The following is a 20,325-nucleotide window of genomic DNA, read 5'->3' as shown; positions in this document are numbered from 1 at the left end:
TTGACCTATCAGAGTAAGAAGAGTTTCCAGTAAATGTTAGAAATCACAAATATCAGGTTGCAGAAAACATTGTAGATTTACATTGCAGGCTCATATGCTAATAATATAAAATCAAATGTCTTCTTTACAGTGAATTAACTCCTAAGAGGAACTTTAAGATTTCCACATAATACAATTGTCTCACTTTATGGCTTGATTATACATTTTAACTTATAAAATCTGCCCAATATGTGAAGGCACCCTGCAGGGCTATCAAAACACATGAGGGGGAAAATGGAATATCTGATCTGGTTCTCTGTTCTTCATTTATCCCATGAAAACAATGAACTCCTATCACAAAGCAATAGGAGCCTTTATGAATATATCAAGCCTTTATGAATATATCAGCCGCACAATGCTGACAACTCGGTCCAGCAATGGCATAGTTGGCAAGAAGGGGGCTATTCCCTCTGTAAGGACCTAGGAAAGCTCATATCCATGAGGAAGGGTGGCTCTCAAGTTATTTGGCAAGGCAGCGCTCAACCAATCTGGAGAGGCCTGTGATGCTGCCTCTGCCTGCCTTAGCCCATCAGGATCACATAGACTTGAGATACCACAGTGGGTAATAATCACAATAAAATATTATGATTTCGGATTGCTCAAAGCAATATTTTCTGATTAGCTCTAAGTACCAGTGCTGATATTTTATGTGATTTCCATATACCCTGATTAGTTTTTAAAGTACGTAATGTTTATGTCAGTTTAGCTTTTCAGAAAGTGTACATACCACAGGGACAAGGAATATCGAATGTAACTTAGCCATTTGGGATACCCATTTTTTATTACAATTACTTCTTTAAAAGAAGGGTATGATTTTTAAAATAGACATTCCTACCCAATAGGAAGATCATTCAAGTGTTTTTATTTATCAGAGCATTTTGTGCTTACTTTAAAACACATTTTATAGTCCTTAGAGAAATTCATAATGCGCTCAGTGAAAATATTTGCAAATGATGTAATCAAGAGATAGGTGGGTCGAAAGGAATAGTTGAAGCTTTCCTTATAATGATATTTATGATGCTGTACATTAATAATCACCACAACACTATAGAAAGAGAGACCCAGAGATAGTGACAAGGTAATAAAGGCCATTACTTTATTTGGCAGAATAACGTGCAGAAGAGATAACTGTGTAAGAAACTGTGCCGTTCTTGGAAAGGGTTATCAGAATAACCTGGCTGGACACTCCCTCAATGAATGGAATAAGAGCTCCTCTGACACATTACACAAATTAGGTGATAAAATTCTAGACTGTACCATTTTAAATTGCAATTGGTGGAGGTGGGGGGGCAATGGTTTTGAGCGTTTTCCTAAGGGAAAAAATTCCTAAAACATCAAGGAGAAGTTTTGTTAAAGTACTTGTAGGGTACTGGGGGAGCATTCAAAAAACTATGACCTGAAATGGTATAGTCCAGAATGCAGCTACTTTGCATTGCATCTCATCCTGCGTAAAGGATGAGGTGCAATGCAAAGTGGCTGAATTCTGCACTATACCAGAATGTAAAGGTACCCTTTTGCATTACCTTCCAAGCTTGTGACTGACAACCAGGGGCACATGTTAAACATTCCTTGAAGTTATCTCTGAAGAAGCCAACTAAGCTAAGATTAGCCATATTAACCTGCCTGCGCCATAGGTAAACAAACTGGAAAATAAATAACAGTTTTAGTATTGCTGTAGCATAATATGCAGTTCTGCTAACAGTTCACATTGGCAAGAAAAGACTGTGTTAGAAAGGCCTTATTTTGCTTTGCCAGCTCTACATTATAGGTGGCAATGTGTGTTGTGAGGCAGGTCAAGCTGAAGAGTGGAAAAATTCAAATTTTAAGAAAAGGGGAATTAGACTTTTTAAAAGGATTGCATGGGTACAGAGAGCTGAAAGATTTGCCTTCATTATCTAAAATCTTTTTTCCTCTGATACCAGAAGTAAATTAAACTGGGAGAAAAATCCCTGTGGGGAGGGGTTACACAGAGGTAAATGACAGGGGGGAGGAAGGGAAAGGGTTCAGTTTTAGAAATACAGCTGCCTGTATTAACTGCTGTTTCCTAGCAGGAATGAGATTATTTTTGCAAGCATACCAGCTAATAGTCTCACCATTGAAACAAGCCAGTTTCACCAATGAAATTAGTGGTGCCTTGTACTTCTTAACATACAGGAGGAGCAGATTCTGATCAAATAATGTACCATTCTAATTTGTTTCCTGAATGTGAATAAGACAAAAACTAAATAAATCTGAGAATTATTTGTATCTGTCATTGAAGCAAAAGGGAGCAGCTGTTGAATAGTGCCCAGTTAATTCTATCTAAGAGTTCCAGCTAGGAACAATATTGTCTCCAAATGAAGTAGCAAAGAGACTCTAGAAAAACATGAATTAAAGTGTTCAGAATTTGAGATTGGTCAGATAAATTGAGTCAACATCTTTTTCAACATCCGTTGCAGTAAGGCATTTGACAAAGTCCCCCATGATATTCTCATGAGGAAGCTGGTAAAATGTGGGTTGAAAGAGGTAACTGTTCAGTGGATTTGTAGCTGGTTGACTGACAGAACCCAAAGAGTACTCATTAATGGTTCCTCGTCATCCTGGGGAAAGCGTCAAGTGGGGTGCTGCAGGGTTCTGCGCTGGGCCCAGTGTTGTTCAATATCTTTATAAATGACTTGGATGAAGGAATTGAGGGGATGCTCATCGAATTAGCAGATGACATCAAACTGGGAGGGGTTACTAATGCTGTAGAAGACAGAATCAGAATTCAAAATGACCTTAACAGATTGGAGAACTGAGCACAAGCTAACAAAATTATTTGCAATAGGGACAAATGTAAGGTTCTGCAGTTAGGCAGGAAGAACCAGATGCAGAAATATAGGATGGGGGGCACCTGGCTTACTAGCAGTACATGTGAAAAGGATCTAGGGGTTTTGGTGGGCCACAAGCTTAACATGAGTCAACAGTGTGATGCAGCTGCAAAAAAAGCTAATGCTACTCTAGGCTTCATCAACAGAAGTCTAGAGTCTGGATCGAGGGAAGTAAGAGTCCCACTCTATTCTGCCTTGGTCAGACCTGGAATACTGTGTCCAATTCTGGGCACCACAATTTAAAATGGATGTTGACAAGCTGGAATGTGAGCAGAGGAGGGCAACCAAGATGATCAAGGGTCTGGAAATCAAGGTTTATGAGGAGCGCTTGAAGGAGCTGGGTATGCTTAGCCTGGGGAAGAGGAGCCTGAGAGGAGATATGAAAGCCATCTTCAAATATCTTAAGGCCTCCATCTTAAGGATGGAGAAGGGAGCAAGCTTGTTTTCTCCGGCTCTGGAGGGTAGGACTCAAACCAATGGCTTCAAGTTGAAAGAAAGGAGACTCTGACTAAACATTCGGAAAAACTTTCTGACAGTAAGAGCCGTTCAGCAGTGCAAGAGACTCCCACGAGAGCTGGTGGACTCTCCTTCCTTGGAGGTTTTTAAACAGAGGTTGGATGGCCATCTGCCATGGACCCTTTAGCTGAGATTCCTGCATTGCAGGGGGTTGGTCTAGATGACCCTCAGGGTACCTTCCAACTCTAAGATTCTATGATTCTGTGAAGAAAGACATGTTTGGATTTTATTTTATTAGAAGTTTTAGCAAGCTATTAAAATACATTTTCTTACACACACAGTTTAAATTATTTGTCTTCTTAACATGAAGCTGCTTCTGGTATTTCAAATCCTGGACTGCAACAATCAACCTATCTCCTCCACCCTCCATGTTAGAGCATCACCCTGATTATATTAGAGTTGCCAAAACATCCTGAAAGTTGCAGGGCTTTTTAAAAGGAAACCACCGAAATGGTTGAGCTTTTAAAGGAGAGACGCCTACATTATTGACAAACGCCAGAGTTGTTAAGCTCGGACATCAGTTCCGCCACTGAAATCCTGGCAATGTCCAGGAAAATCCAGGTGTATGGCAGTCCTAGATTATATGCAATAAATAAATGAATAAATAAGTTTTTGTCCAACGTTTCTGTCACTGGATGCTATGTGATAGTATTATTTCTTTGCATTTTGTATTGCTGAACACACACACACAAGTAATGCTTGAAACTTCATAAGAAATGTGTCTGTGTCTGTGTAGGTGTAAAGAAGTACAGTGGTAGATATTTTTACAGCATTTTCACAGCATTTGTGGCTTCAAGTTCCTCCTGAACGAGGGAGGCCTTAAGAAATTCACTGGTTGTGCATTAAATTATTTTGACCCACATCCAAATCCAAGCTCAGCCAGGCCCAGCATTGTGTCTCCCACCTCCTGGTAAAGCAGCAAGGATCATAACAAAATTGGTACTGTACAGCTGCAGGTCACTTGTCCATATTGGCACATCAGACTCAATTTATTATATGCCTTTGGGCATGAAGAGGTAGAGGTTTTTGTTCAGAAATCCTCCTTTCTAGAGAGAACAGCACTGACTGAACATAAATTCCTTCCCAAAGACCAGCTAGCCAATTGTCACAAAATGCAGCATTTTTCCAGGGTGACATTTGAAGTTGCAAATTGTATTTCTACCAGAGGTGGTATAGCACAAATGGTCATTTTGACTGAAATCCTGCACACACTTACCTGGAACTAAGATTGATTGTGTGCAATAGTATGGCAGTAAACATGCCAAGATTGTTTTGTTGGTTGTGCATACCTCAGTATTTCTTTCTCACTGCTGGTATGTCCATTGATATGCCTGTCATCAACAGAGCAGTCTGACTAGGAAAGCAGAACTTCCCTCTGCCTCATATTCACTACACATCGACCTGATTTTGGAGTCTGATGCTCAGTTACAAATCACCAGAAAAGGGGACATTCATCACCAAAAAAGGACGAGAACTACTTTCATAAAATTTAAATATGCTAATTTATATGTATAAACGCAAATATACAAATGATTGCTACAATTTAAATTTAAGTACAACACATCTCACCATAGCGGGGAAGACTGTGGTCAGCCGAATTGTGTGCCTGCTCAGTCTGCTGTGAAGGTGGTCACTATTGATGGGCAAATTGAACACCCCTGGCCACCCCGCTTTTGGTTCCTTATATTTAAACTAGGCTTGGACAAGTCAGTCAATAAAAATGACTTTTTCAAATAAAGGACTGTCCTCCAACAGCCCTTCAGATACAGTCCTGTCCTCTGTAAAGTAGGGCACGTGGCCACCCTATGGTTGAATTCAAGGTGCAGGCCAGTTCAGGCCTAAAGGGTTGTACCCAACTAAGCCCTGCTCAGAGTAGACTCAGTGAAATTACTGGGTCTAAGTTAGCCATGTCTGCTAAGTTCAGTGAGCCAAAGATGCAACCCATTGACGCGCAGCGTAAATTAACACAGTGGTACCTCTGGATGCGAACAGGATCCGTTCCGGAGCCCCGTTCGCATCCTGAGCAGAACATAAGACACGACTGCGAGTCTGCGCATGTCGCGTTTTGCCGCTTCCGCGCATGATGTAATTTTGAGCGTCTGCGCATGCGCGAGTGGCGAAACCCGGAAGTAACGCACTCCATTACTTCTGGGTTGCTGCGGAGCGTAACTTGAAAACCCTCAACCTGAAGCACATTTAACCCAAGGTATGACTGTAACGCAGAGTTTTTAAGTGAAAGAATAAGAGCTTTACTGAGTTAAAATAAACTTCTCCATAAACAACACTGACTGAGATTCCATACTGACTCTGCTCATAACTGAGGCAGACTGACTCTGACTGAAATCTTACAGAGAACAGAGAGAGAAAATGGCTGCCGCTTATAAGGAGAAGGAGTCACATGTCAGTTAGCAGTTAGGCCTGAATAACTTTAGTAGGCCCAGCACTTCCCAGCCTGCTCTCTAGCTCTTTGGGGAGTGTCATGTGACAAAGACACATGAGAGCAGAAGCAGCAAAGCAGGCTGGGAAGTGCTGGGACTGCACAGTCATTTGGGCCTACTAAAGTTATTCAGGCCTAACTGCCAACTGCTGAGTCACTCTGACATGTGACTCCTGCCCCTTATAAGTGGCAGCCATTTTCTCTCTCTGTTCTCAGTAAGATTTCAGTCAGTCTGCTGCAGCTGTAAGCAGAGTCAGTATGTAATCTCAGTCAAACTGTTCGGAACCATGTTGTTTATGGAGAAGTTTATTTGAACTCAGAAAAGCTCTTATTCTCTCACTTAAAAACTGCATTATTAATTTGCGCTGCGCGTCACCCATGGGGTCCAAAGTACCTGAAGTTTGTGGCTGGAGCTGTGAGGAGTTGTTGGAAAGAGGGCTCCCGGCATCTGGCTTGGGCTTATCCGAGTTGGTATCCAACAATACCTGCAAAGAGAATTTTGTATTAAGGAAACAAGGTATTTATCCCAGATGAAGCCACCTTCATAATGCCAGGCCTGCTAGTAACCAACATACAGTGGGACCTCGGGTTAAGTACTTAATTCGTTCTGGAGGTCTGTTCTTAACCTGAAACTGTTCTTAACCAGAAGCACCACTTTAGCTAATGGGGCCTCCTGCTGCTGCTGCGCCGCCGGAGCACAATTTCTGTTCTCATCCTGAAGCAAAGTTCTTAACCTGAAGCACTATTTCTGGGTTAGCGGAGTCTGTAACCTGAAGCGTATTTAACCTGAAGCATATATAACCCGAGGTACCACTGTACTTCTTTTTCAAGCTTGAAGAGCACTCCAAGTCCTTTTCTAGGCCAGATCCCATCCCTTAACTACGAGGTTCCTTGTTCAAACATTAGAATCTCTGATAATGCTGAATATTCCTTCATGTTAACCACGCTGGCCCACGGAAGTCAAGCAACTTGCCATGCTAGCTCTCTCAACTAATGATTTAAACACCATACAAAAAGTTGGCTCAGTTCTTACCTAGCTTGCAGGTGAGATGCATTTGGAGAGGAGGAAGTGGGGCAGGATGCTGAAAAGGGACAGTTGTGAACATCCCCATCTCTGAGCGGCAGACGACTCCAGGGGTGCCTGCGCTTAGCCTGGGTTCAGTTTCCTTGGAATGAAGACGGGGGTGTCTTTGGGATATTAGGCTTTGCTTGCACGTAGATGCGAGGATGAAGCGTTTCACAGCATAACCCTCCAACCGATCTTACTTCCCCATTAGCTTCCTAGGGTTGCCCCAGACCAAAGCTCTGGGTCCAGCTCAGAGCAAGACAATCTCCTGCCTCTCCAGATTCCAGCATCCTCCCAACTCACCAGAATCAACCCCTGCCACTAGCCTCTGTGTCTCCATCTTGGGATGACGGGGCATCCCTCCAGGGAAGTGGGTAGAGATTTCCCTTACTAGCTTACTTTTCACAAACCAAAAGACCTATTTCTCTTTTTAACAAAAATATTACTTATTCGTTTTTTACAAAATGATTTTTTACACATTTTAACATAAACCATAAGATCCATATTTACCCTTTTTAAAATATACATATTTTTAATAAAATAATTACAATTACAAAGAAATAAAGTGATGGGAAGGGGTGAAATGGGGGGGGAAAGAACAAAGATGTTTATAAAAAAGAAGGAACAAAAATAATATACAAAATACTATCTAGCATATTGTTACCTATCCTTGAATGCTCCATATTTTGCCTATACTATTCTATACATCCATTTTAACCTACCTATCTCACTAAAAAAAAAGTCCTGTTTGCTGTTTTAAGTCCTGAAAGAGTCAATAAAAAGTGTCCAGTCCTGAAATTCACTGCTAGATGGAGGGTCGATGTTGCAGGTGTTGTCTTCAGGGCAGCTCGTTTCCGGGCTGATTACATTCTTGCGGGGGTCTTCTTTTCTTTCTTTTTTTAAATAAATATTTATTAAGAATTTTCCAATTTAAAAAGCCAAAAAGAAAAAAGAAAAAGAAAAATTAAAAACATAATACAGTTTAAAATCCTTATTTTCTATAACATATTTCCCTGACTTCCCCACACCTCCCCTTCTTATATTCCAATTCAAATTGTAAATTCAGCAAGTTCTTATCCCCAATTTTTAACCTTTTTATATTTAATTCATTTTAAAAAACCAATTTTACTTTATAAACATAAAAATTTATACCTCGGTACTCATTCTTAAATCCTTTTTTCTAAAGTCGACACAAATTCCCTTCCACGAATTCCCCACTTTTCATACTAATAATAAAACAGAATAAAGAAAAAAAGACAAATTATAGTTATACACCCTTTGGATCGCGGGGGTCTTCTTTTCTCCGGAGGTCTCCCCCCAGGCTCCAGCAGATAGGCCGCCATTTCCTATCATGGTTTTGTTCCATGCAGGAAAGAGAGAAAAGAGATTATGTTAGAAAGGGTATTAAATCTCATGAGTGTTAGTCCCTCTAGTTGCCCCCAACATAATCCCTGCTGTTGGTGAAAAAAAAAATTAAAAAGGGGGAGGTGTTTTCTAACAAAGAAATGGAAGAAAGTTACTTCTTGGGGGTTGTCTGCCACCCTTCACTCAAGAGGATGGCAGAGAGTTCTGCAAGGAACCGGACCCTGGGCATACACCAGCAACTGGGGGAGCCTGCTTGTCCTGGGGGCGGGACCCCTAACAAAGGGGAAACAACAAAGATAAGATTGTCCCTTTGGGGGCGGCACTTAGGGGGTGGGACCAGATCGTAGGCCAGCCCCCTTGTGTTAAAATGACTGTTTAAACAAAGATGGGGTTTTATCTTGGGTGGGTGCTGTTTGATTTGCAGGGCGGGGTTGTTATAAACGGTTGTTAAATGTGATATGTTGATTTAGATTTTGTATTTGTGGGCTGGAGTGTTGTTTTCGGGGCTTTATTGTTTATTCGTTGTGCATATGTTTTTTATTATTTTAATTTTTATTATGTTCTGATATTTTTATCATGAATTTTGTGCAGTGATTATTTTTATTATGGATTTTGTGCTTCGTATACTGTAGCTTGGTGTTGTGAACCACCCTGAGATTCAAAATCCATCAATAAAAACAACAATCAAGAACAACATCAACAAGAAACACAACAACAACAAAAAGGTTTCCTACCGCTATGTATGGAGGGTCGTGAGGGCAGCACCACTCCTCTTGGTCGATCCTGATGGCGTTGATGTTCCTGGTGCTGGTCCAGACTGGATCCCGCGGAGAGCAGAAGATGGACTCTCTGCAGCACAACTTTGATGTCCACGTTGCCTTGGCCTGGCGCTACTGCGGATGTTCTGCCAGGAGGAGAAAAGGGCTCCTTGAGAAACGTCACATCCAAACAGCCCACCAGATGCCCCATTCGCCTGGCATGCAGCTCAGGAAGGTTCCCCGTGAACACAGTGGAGCAGCCTCCTCACAAGGCGCTGGAGCCTGCCTTTCTGCCGATGTTTACAGGCCCACTGTAGGATGCTCCGGCAGCTCCTCCCTGTCCGCCTGAGCCCTTCTTCCTCATGCTGCTGCATCTCTTCCAGCCCTGAGTGGCAAGAGAGAAAGGTTGAGCAAGGTGGAGATGCATAGGAAAAGAGCCATCCATCAAAAAAATTAAGACAGCCGTCGGGTGGCCCCAGCAATCGGGCCGGGGAGGTGCGCTGGTTGTAGGTGGGGATGCAGGGGTCCAGAGGGTATCCACCCCAACCAGGACACAAGCAGTGGTGGTTCCCCTTGAGGAGGAGGAATCAGCTTTTCACAAGGCAAAAACTTGCAAAGCACCCCCACCAGAGCTCCCAGGACCAGGGTGTGGGGTAGGGGAATATTTGTGTGTGAGAGAGGGCATTCCAATCCTCTTTGCATGTTCATCTTGTGGCACCTCTGTCTGCACATACATCTGGGAATCTGCCTTCCCCTAAAGCCCTTTCTCAGCAGAAGCATCCCTCCCTGGCCTCCGTACATCTCACTTACATGTGCCATAGGATGCCATGTCTTGGCTCTGGATGAAACTGGCATCCCGGAAAGCCAGATGACCTAGAGAGACAGGGCAAGAAAAGGGACATCATCTCGGTGCAAAGCAGTGGAGACAGAGGCAGTGTGGCGATCACACAGGGCCCCCGGACGTTTCACAGTCTATTGACCCTGTGCCACCACTGCGGTTGCTTTCTTCGCTGCCACCACCCCATATCTCACGGGGACACACAGAGTAAAGACATTCCTCCCCCCTTAAGAAAATTGACTCAGGAGGGATAACTTAACCTAGTTATTCTCCTGATCAATCAGCAGTACATCTTTATGGCAAATAAACATTTCCTAACCTGTCATTTCACCCTTCACATCACACCTAACCTTTGTACATCAAATACTGTGTTTTGGTAAAATATACATATATACAAAAACCTGTTACATGTTAGGTATTCAGTTAACTTTCAACTGCAGGTCTTCTGGACAAAGCATCTGCGACGGTATTCAGGGTCCCTTTCACATTTTTAATCGTAACATTAAAGTCTTGCAGTGATAGAGCCTACCTCAACAACTTACTGTTGGTCTTCATTGACCTCAGCCACAACAAGGGTGAATGGTCAGTACATAAAGTAAAAGTTCGGCCCCAGATGTATGGCTTCAGCTTCTGTAATGTCCACACGATGGCAAGGCATTCCTTCTCGATGGTTGAATAATGTCTTTCCCTTGGTAGTAGTTTCTTGCTTATGAAGGTGATGGGATATAGGTCGTCCTTCTCTCCCTGTTGGCACAGCACGGCCCCAATCCCGGCATCAGATGCATCAGTGAAGACGGTGAGCTCAAGATCATAATCAGGAGCAACAAGGACTGGATTTGATGTCAAGGCGCTTTTTAAGGCGTCAAACGCCTGCTGACATGCTACTGTCCAGTTTCTTAATCCATTCAGGATTTTGTCCACCAATCGCTGAAAAGTTTCTGGCGCATTCTTTAAGCCAAAGGGCTTTACTTTAAATTCAAACAACCCTAAAGGACTTCTGAATGCAGTTTTCTCCTGGTCCCTAGGGTCCATTTCTACTTGATAGTACCCCTTTGTTAAGTCTAGGCAGGTGATGTAATGACACTGGCCTATAGCTTCGATCAGGTCATCTAAACGCAGCATTGGATATGCATCCGCTTTAGTGACATGGTTCAGCTTCCTATAATCCAGGCAAAATCTAATAGATCCATCAGGTTTGTCTAATAACACTATGGGTGCTGCCCAGGAGCTTTCCGAAGGGGTTATAATCCCTGCCTTCAGCATTGCCCTTACCTCATTGCTAACGTTCCCCACATACTCTCCAGTTATTCTATAAGGGTTTATAGCAATAGGATTGGCATCTCCCGTGTCAATATGTACAACTCCCTTAGCTCTACCTGGAGTGTTACTGAAAATTTCCTTATAATCTTGTAGGATCTGCTTAACCTCCACCTGCTGATTAAGGGTTAATGTAGGAGCTATCTTTACTTCTTGTAGATTGCACAATTGCTCCCCTCTCCTTTCCCAGCATGTTATCTCGGATTTGTCTGGATCTTCACGTATTGCATACAGTGTCCAGCCTTTGGGTCTAAGATAAGGCTTTAACATGTTCACATGAACCGCCTTATGCCCTGTACCTCGTCTTTGGCAAATATCACATGCCTGGCAATATAGCTTGATTTGTTTCCCCATGCCTGGCCAGTAAAATGCTATTATGGGCTTGTTGCAAAATCTTTTCTCTATAGGTATGAGGGATTACTAGCTGTGTTCTCACTTCTTCACACACACACACACCCCCCCCCGCATGGTGGGTCAAGGACTTCTCGATATAAAAGGCCCTTGCTCAAACAAAACCGTTCTGGGCACTCAGGAGCTAACGGCCTCGCCAACTCGGCTGCCTCAAAGTACATTTGTAACTCAGTATCTTCTTTTTGCTTTTTGGCAAAACTTGGGGTTTGACTTTTGGTCAAAGGAAATAAAAAGGTGTCTTTTCCTTCCTCACACTGATCATTCCCTTGCTGTCCTTCAGCATTGTCTGCCTCTGCTACTGTATTCACCCCCTCAGGATTAGGTGACTGTGGGCTCCCTTTTGCTCGGGTTTACTCTGCACATGTTCTAAAATGTCCCAACCAATGAGCACAGGGGCGGGAATTTCTTCCGAAAGGGCTACTTGCCACTTCCCTGCCCAGTTTTTGAACCTGACATCTATTTCCACCACCTTTAGGATCTCTGCTTGTTTCGAAAGTCCTTTTAATTTCATTACTTTCCCTGGAATTATGTCCTCATCCCTGATTCCAGCCTCAAAACACCCCAGTGGGCAGGCGAAAGGAAACTGCTCTGATGAGAAACACAATCTCTGATGTTTTCTGCCTACAGGAGGAAGACTCTGTCCGGGCCTCAGCCATCCAACATCTGGGGCTGCTTTGGGTCTGGGTGGACTATGGTGACTTGCGATCCCGTGTCCTTTAACCCGAGATATCTTTTCCCGTCTATCCAGATAACTCTCCAGCGTTCTTTAACAAGAGATTATCTTGTTGAATCGCATAACAATGCACAACTTCGGCCTCTACTACCTCAGCAGGCTCGGGCCTAGTTGGCATTTCTGTTTCCTTGACAACCTGACGAGTTGGGCCCTGCTCCACAGGCTGCATACAATATGTCTGTTTCTGTGTGGCGCTATAACTAGATGTTTCTTTTCCAGGTTTACACTCAAAACGTTTATGACCTAATTTCCCACATCTCCAGCATGAAATGTCTCTGGGTCCTGCATAACTTGTTTTATTTACTTTTCCCTATGGGTGTGTGCCTTCTCGTGGGCTTTTTCATGAGGGGCTGCTTCTCTCATCGGTTTCTGAGGTAATTTTTCCTTTGGTTTGCTGAAATTTATTTTTGTTTGTTTCCCAATATCTCCCACCAAATTTTGGCCCATCAAATCCATGGTCTCTGATTTCATATATTTTATCGGCTAAACCCGCTGCTTCCTCTATTGTTTTGGGGTTCCTTTCTTTTATCAGGTACTTCAATTGGCCATTTATTGTGTCGTAAAATTGCTCCAACGCTACCACTTCTCTAATCTTAGGTTCCCTTTCCTGCTCAGCCCTCAGTTTTTCTTTTTCCAATTCAATTCTATTTTTCTCAAGCTCTAATTTCAGGTTATATTCTTGAACTAATTTCCACTTTTCAAAATCCTCTGAAAACTGTGGAACTTCTACTTCAGGTGGGGTTTTAGTCATCTCTTCTATTCTCGTTTCTTCCCCCTGGGGATTCCCATTCTCTTCTCCAGAGCTTCCATATGGGTTTTCTCTCACTGGGTGCTTGGTCTTCTTGGGCGGCATTATGGTTGAGTGAGTATTTTGCACTAATTAAATAAGAGACTTTTACTCTCAGCACTGTTCCTCCCGGCTTGGCTTTCCAAGACCCTTGTCCCCAAAGTATAGCTTTAGGTTTTTCCCCTCTAACCTTTCAAGCTTACTTCCTCTGACCCTGAGCCTAAGCTTCCGCCAGAACAGTCTTTTGAGATCTCTTGCTCTTATTGTTATCTCGGCCACACGGCAATCTGGGGTTTATCCTCAATCACACCCCCAGGCCAGGTAATCTCTTCACCGATTTACCCTTCCCCTCTCCAGGTGTATTGCTTCCCCTCACAGGCACTTAGACTTAACGAATTCCACCACTGCCGCCAATTTTGTGGCGGCAGGTTCGGTTGTTATCCCACCGCTGCACCACCAATTTTGTGGCAATCACACAGGGCCCCCGGATGTTTCACGGTCTATTGACCCTGTGCCACCACTGCGGTTGCTTTCTTCGCTGCCACCCCCCTGTATCTCACGGGGACACACAGAGTCCAGACGGTAGTTAACATAAACAACTAATCAAGTTTATTTTTAAACTGCAAGAATAAGCGTATGGTTTCTGTTTATTTCTCTTGACAGTTTCTTAAATCTTAGTTCCTAACAACTTCAACCTGAATTATTCCCAACTATCTATCTGACTCCACCTATCACTTCCTCTCACTCTCTCACAATACAACTCTACCAACCCACACCTAAGCCTCCCTCTTCCTTCTCCAACACCCAAGCCTCAACTCCCAACTGACAAAACTCAACTCCCAAACCTCAACTGTCAACTCCCAGACCTCAACTGTCAACTCCCAGACCTCAACTGTCTTTTCAAAACCTCCCACTCTATCTTTTACTACCCCCTCGCATTCTCACTGGCCAATCACATCACACCCATTTTTTCCTTGACGCATCCTAGGGGCAAACGCCACAGGCAGCTTGACAGGGGTCAGGTATGCTCTGATGTGTCTAGAGGCCTCCACCCTCGTGGAGCACTCAGAGCAAGATCTGGGCGCAGATGGACACCTATCTAGCAAGCGGCCTGGGGACATGCCCATCCTCCCTGCCATTGTTTCCAAGACGTTTCTGTCCATCCCTACCAGGGAAGGACGTTGCTTGACTTACCCAGAAGCAGAGCTGCCACCCTGGAGACTGCTGGCAGCCTGTTGGCAGACGGCTTTGTACATGTCAAGGCAGCACTCCGAAGGATGTTCTTGCTGAAGGTCTTGCTCTGTTGGCAAAGACAAAGGAGAAGTGGCATCAGACAGGCTTGAGAATGCAGCAGAAGAGCCTTGCACCCCCAAGGACGTCCCTGGGCAAAGCTGCCAATGAAGCAGAAAGACCTTACCAGATGCTTGGCAGCCTAGTGGAGAGCAAAGTGGAGGCTAAATTTGTTGGGATGCGCCCACCACTTGACTTGTGGGGCTAGAGCCCTCCTTGCGGCCTGCAACACAAGAAGAGAAGAAGGGAAACTGGAGGAGATGGAGAAAGCGAAGACGGCCATGTTTCTGCCCTCCACTGTAGGCCCCTGGGTGATTTTGTAGAAGGCCTCCAGCAGCACCTCCACCTGTCAGAGAAAAGGAGAGGGTTGCTTGGAGAGTACAAGGAAGCGGGGCTGTCTGCAGGCGGATCCCTCCATCCCTCATAGAAAGAGGGACCCTTGACCTGTGTGCCACCACAGCCATCTTCCTTCAAAGGTACCAATCAGGGTCCTTGGGAGTATTGGACACAGGCAGCGCCAGGGAACCAGTTCCCCTCTCCATTGTGGGCCAAGAGAAAAGCTTACCAGTCTGCTCCCAGGAGGAGGAGGATTCCCCAGTCTTGAACCCATGTTTCTCAGGGCCCTTGGCTGAGCTTCTTGTCCTGACATTGCCAAGGCCCTCTCAACAAACATGAGTCCTGGCCACCCAATGGCATGAGGTTGCCTCCCCTACACCAAAGCGGAGATTCTTCTCTCCTACCTTTGAAGACGCCTTACCTCCACTTTTCTGCCGCCAAACTGCTTGATGAATTCCTGCAGCAGGTGGGAGATATCCGATGGGTCGAAGCTGCTCTCGACAACCAGGTCTCTGGCCAGGAAGCACACGGCCTCCGCAGGGAGAAAGGCGCCAAAGACCTGAAGCGAGAGAGGAAGGTCAGAGATGCCCACAGGGCAGGGCTGGGGAGCAGAAAGCCCACGTGCTGCCTCTGCAGAACCCAGAACATGTGGCTGGAGAGACAGCGACTTACCGTGGCAAGAGTGTGACAATTATCCATGAACAGTTCAGGAACCGGTCCTCCGGTGGATTTGAGGACCTCCTCAGCTCTGGTGAGAAGCATTTGGTTCCTGGACATTCGTTCCAGTGTCTCTGCAAAGGAAAGCCAAAGGGTTAGTTTGGGTCTTGCTCACCCCCACCCCATGCTGCGATGCATTCTTCCAGTCTTGCCTTTGTTGCGCCCCAGGATGGGCAGAAGATGGCAGAGGGCCTCTGCTGCCTGCACTCCGGGTCTTCATCCAGTGCACAAAGACAGGAAATCACCACCAGTTGGCTAAGGGAGGATGCAGGAAGCACTACCAATGGCTGAGAAGAAACCCAGAGAAGGGACTGATAAGAGAAGCAACCCTTCACCATTTTTCATAAACATTTTTATTAAATCTCCAAAACATTCCAAAACATTTAGCATCCTATACAGAAAATATCCATTTCTTTTTGACTTCCCACCCCTCTTTTCCTGATGTTTGCTTTTTGCTTCTTTTATCAGCTGTTTTACTCACTATGGCCCAGCTCTGTTCTCAAAACTGGGTATGTGCTGGGATGCCCGATTGTCCCTTGGACACCTTGCAGGGTGGGCCTAGAAGGAGCCGCCTGAAGGCCTTGACAGCCCTGCATGGTTGCAATGCTTTGCTTCAGTACCGCACATATTCCTGGATCTTCGGCAGGAGGGCGAAAAGATCTCGGAGCGCCTTCCTTCGCATCTTCCCAGTCTTCATCCTTGTGACCACATCCGCAAGTCTGTCCTTCAGCTGGTCCTCGTTGACGCTTTCAGGAGGAAGATCAGCCGGAGAAGCTGTGGTTGGGATGCTGAGGGGAGAGAGGAGCAGCACTTTTGTAAAAAGGTTTTATTGCCTCCCATCCTTCAAAGACCCCAAGCACCACCACCATAGAAATGGATGGGGGGGGGGTTTGAAAGCAATTGATGATTGGGGGGAGGGGATTAGCACAGCATTACCTTGGAGGAAGATCCCCCCCTTCTTCCAGGCTGATTTCTGAGATTTGATCCTCGTCGAAATCAATTCCCTGTCCACGAGAAAAGAGAAACAAGAACGTCAGAATGTGAGGAGTGGATCAGACCCATTCATGTTTTTGTGTTGACCTTATTCATCCATTCATTCCTTTAGAGCATTTGTACCCCTCTCCTAAGCCAAAAAGGCTCCAAGAGAGCCTTCCATGAAATCAAATGCAAGAAACTCCCTAATCGCAGACTTCTATTGTAATAAACAATCTGACCAACAAATACAACACACAAGGAAAGGGGGCAAGGAGGGCAGAGGAAAAGACAACTCACAAGCTCAGGCCCCAGGGTCTAGAATGCTGTTCTCATATCTTCCACTGAGGCAGCCTCATGAAATGGCTGCCGCCACATGGCAGTTGGGGGACAGGTGGGCAGCAGGGCTCCCTGCATCAGCTCTGCAGAAAAACCAGATCCATCCGGCACCCCGTTCCCCTCCACGGGGCCAGCCGCTCACACTCTTTTCTTCTTCTGTTTTTCCCTTTCCCTCCAAACTATAGTACAAAGATAACATCCAGCATATGTAGAAATAGAAATGAAGCCTCTCCCAGATTCACATGTGCATAAATCAGAAGGAATCCTCTGTTCAAAATAATATTCAATCGACTGCAATATAGAACACTAAATTTTCCTTTTCGGCATTCCTTCTCCCCTTCCTACAACTTGGGCAAGGCTCAACCCTTTATTTGACTTTGGATAGCTCTTTGCCAAACTCGGTGAGACCATTAATCTAGGTTCTAGAGTTAAGTCCCCTGGCCATGGCAACCTCCACTTACCTCCAGGAATCTTTGGGACGCCATCTTCTAATGTAGTGACTAAGCAAAGGTCACTACAGGCCACCACTGCAAACCTCGAGATGCTGAGGATGCAGGAATCTCAGTTCAAACGGTCACAAGTTCCATTGCTAGGCAATGGCCCTTGAGAACATGGAATTCCCGGCCTCAGTGCCATGTTCCGTGTGGCCTAGTAGACCTCATGTTTAGACATGGATAAGTTAGCTAGCTAAATGGATACTTTTGTGCCAATCTCAATAATGGTGGAATTTAATTGGAACTTTGAATCTTTTTCTACATAACGACTTTCTTTAATGTCTTTTTTAAACATTTCATTAACCTGGAAATAGTGCAACCAGTCATATACATATTCTTTGACTTGTTCATATGGTTTTAATTTCCATTTCCCTCCTTCTTTGATTATCAATTCACCATATGTAATCCAATTACCTCTCATATTTATTTTCTTTACACTCATAACCTCTAATGGAGACAACCAGTGTGGAACTTTCGGTTCTAATAGGTTTTTATACCTGTCCCATATTTCAATTAATGAACTCCGAAATATGTGGTTCCCAAAGCCTTTATGGATTTTCTTCTTTTCACACCATAAATACGCGTGCCATCCAAATCTGTTATCAAATCCTTCTAAGTCTAATAGTTCTTTATTCTCTAATTTTATCCACTCTCTCAACCAGCAAAGACATGCTGCTTCATAATATAGTTTCAAGTCTGGCAGGGCGAAGCCTCCTCTTTCCTTTGCATCCGTTAATAATTTAAATTTAATTCTCGGCTTCTTGCCCTGCCAGATATACCTTGAAAGCACTCTTTGCCACTCTCTAAAGATTGCTACCCCCTTTAATATGGGGATAGTTTAAAATAGAAACAACATCTTCGGAAGGACAGTGGGAAGAAGATGGTTCGAAGGAAGGTGCTCTGAGAGCTTTCCGACCTCCTGCAGAAGATCCAGGAATATGTGAGTTACTGAAGCAAAGGAACAACATCTTTATCGTAGATATTCTACCCCCAAAAGATAATTTCATTCTTCCCCACACCTCTAAGTCTCTCTTTATTCCGTTCCAGACCGGTATATAGTTGTTCTGAAACAAGTCAATACTCTTAGGAGTTAACCAAATTCCTAAGTATTTAACCTTTTTCACCACCTCTATCTCTGTCCTTTGTTGCATTATTTCTATTACACTTTGATCCATATTTTTTGTGATTATTTTGGTTTTCTTCTTATTTAATCTGAACCCTGCCACACTTCCAAATTTCTCAATCTCTTCCAAAACTTCTTTTACACTTTCTAAAGGTTCTTCAATCGTAATTAACAGATCATCAGCGAAGGCTTTTACTTTATATTCATTCTGGCCAACTGTTACCCCTTTTATTAGTTCATTTTGTCTCATTGACCTCAGGAAGACCTCTAGGACCATTATAAATAGTAATGGCGAAAGTGGACACCCCTGTCTAGTTCCTTTTGTTATTTTTATATCTTCTGTGGTTACATTATTTACAATTAACTTTGCTTTCTGCTCTGTGTAAATTGCCTTTATCCCATTAAAGAACTCTGTTCCCACATCCATATACTCCAAATTCTTCAACATAAAGTCCCAAGCAATATCATCAAAGGCCTTTTCTGCATCAACAAACATTAATATTGCTTGCTTCTCATTCCTTGCAGTCAGATATTCCAAAATATTAATTACATTTCTTATATTATCTTTCATCTGCCTGCCTGGAAGGAAACCTGCTTGATCTTCATGAATAATTTCTTTCAGTATTTTTTTCAATCTATTCGCTAAAATCCCTGCAAATATTTTGTAATCTGTATTGAGCAGTGAAATAGGCCTGTAATTTTTCACTTGTGTTAGGCCTGATTCTTGTTTAGGGATCAATGTAATGAAAGCTTCTTTCCATGTTTCTGGGATGTCTCTTTCCTTTAAGATGTTGTTCATTACTTCTTTCAATGGTTGCATTAAAACCTCTCTCATTTCTTTATAATATCTTGCTGTAAATCCATCTGGTCCTGGGGCTTTCCCTCTGTTCAGTTCCTTTATAACTTCTTTTATCTCTTCATTTCCTATTGGGGCATTCAGTTGGTCTTCTTATTTTACTGCTTCTATCAAAATTTATACCCCTTCAATATTATTTGGAATCCTCCCCCGAAATTCTTCGAAAATAACTCCTGGAAGATTCCTCAAGCTCAATATCATATGAGGTGGCTAAATTTTGCACTTTAGTAATTAGGAAGCGTAAATCTCTTCTGCTGAATGGCACACTGCGAAGTTCCCTTGTGTAACCTTTTTTTCCCCTGAGGTTGTTGTTGATTTCTTGTTGTTTGATCTTGTGGTGTTTAGTGTCACTGGCTTTGGCCTCAATAAAACTTGCTAAACTTGCAGTTGGTCTTTCTTTTCTGTCGGGATCTTTTGCACCTTTTTTTTTCTTTCAAAAATCGTTCTATTTTTCTCATGTTGTTTCTTTCTCTGTTTCTATATAAATGTCTATAAAAATCCAAGAATCCTTTTCTGATTCCCTTCGGGTTGTCTATCTCTTCTCCGTTTACAGTAATTTTGTTGATCGTATTTTGCTCCTTTCTTTTTTTAATTTGCCACGCAAGCCATTTGCCAGATTTGTTCGCATATTCAAATTTTTTTTGTCTTAGTCTTTTGATGTTCAACTCTATTTCTTTATTTATGATCATTGCAAATTGTGTTTGCAAAGTCTTAATCTCTTGTTTTAGTTTTAGGTTGTTTGGTTTTTTAATAAGTTTTTGTTCATTGTCCATTATCTGCTTTAGAATTTCTTTTCTCCCTTTTTCTCTGTATTTGTTCTTCAGTTAATTCTGTTGAATGAAAAAACCTCTCAACACTGCCTTGCTTGCGTCCCATACTACACTCATCTTCGTACCTTTGTTGCTGTTCTCCACAAAATACTCCATTAATTTCTTTCTTGCTTTTTCTATAATTTTTGATCATCTAAGAGACAATCATTAATTCTCCATCTGAAAGTTCTTTCTTCGAATCCTTTCAGTTCCATTTTTATTGGATTGTGGTCCGAGATTGTTCTAGGTTGAATGTGATTCAACCTGGTTCTC

General features: G+C 43.3%; 3 long non-coding RNA genes across 4 annotated transcripts; all 3 read right to left on the bottom strand.

Moving 5' to 3' along the window:
* Window positions 1–3,620: 3,620 nt before the first annotated feature.
* Window positions 3,621–5,853, bottom strand: LOC308597859. Of its 2 annotated transcripts, none has more exons than XR_014013218.1 (2): window positions 4,974–5,853; window positions 3,621–3,978 (listed from the first exon to the last, which is right to left on the bottom strand). It is a non-coding gene; the product is annotated as an uncharacterized lncRNA (long non-coding RNA). The 2 variants fall into 2 exon arrangements; XR_014013219.1 differs by having other exon boundaries at window positions 5,707–5,853.
* Window positions 5,854–13,101: 7,248 nt separating this feature from the next.
* On the bottom strand, window positions 13,102–14,304 carry LOC308597830. Its single transcript, XR_014013164.1, has 2 exons — window positions 14,004–14,304; window positions 13,102–13,961 (listed from the first exon to the last, which is right to left on the bottom strand). It is a non-coding gene; the product is annotated as an uncharacterized lncRNA (long non-coding RNA).
* Window positions 14,305–15,274: 970 nt separating this feature from the next.
* Window positions 15,275–17,499, bottom strand: LOC308597529. Its single transcript, XR_014013045.1, has 4 exons — window positions 17,232–17,499; window positions 16,396–16,463; window positions 15,415–16,247; window positions 15,275–15,301 (listed from the first exon to the last, which is right to left on the bottom strand). It is a non-coding gene; the product is annotated as an uncharacterized lncRNA (long non-coding RNA).
* Window positions 17,500–20,325: the final 2,826 nt, after the last annotated feature.

The sequence above is a fragment of the Podarcis bocagei genome, assembly GCF_964188305.1.
Source record: "Podarcis bocagei genome assembly, chromosome: 11".
Taxonomy (NCBI): Eukaryota; Metazoa; Chordata; class Lepidosauria; order Squamata; family Lacertidae; genus Podarcis; species Podarcis bocagei.
Note: the sequence above shows the minus strand (reverse complement) of the source record. Positions and strands in the feature narration are given on the sequence as shown.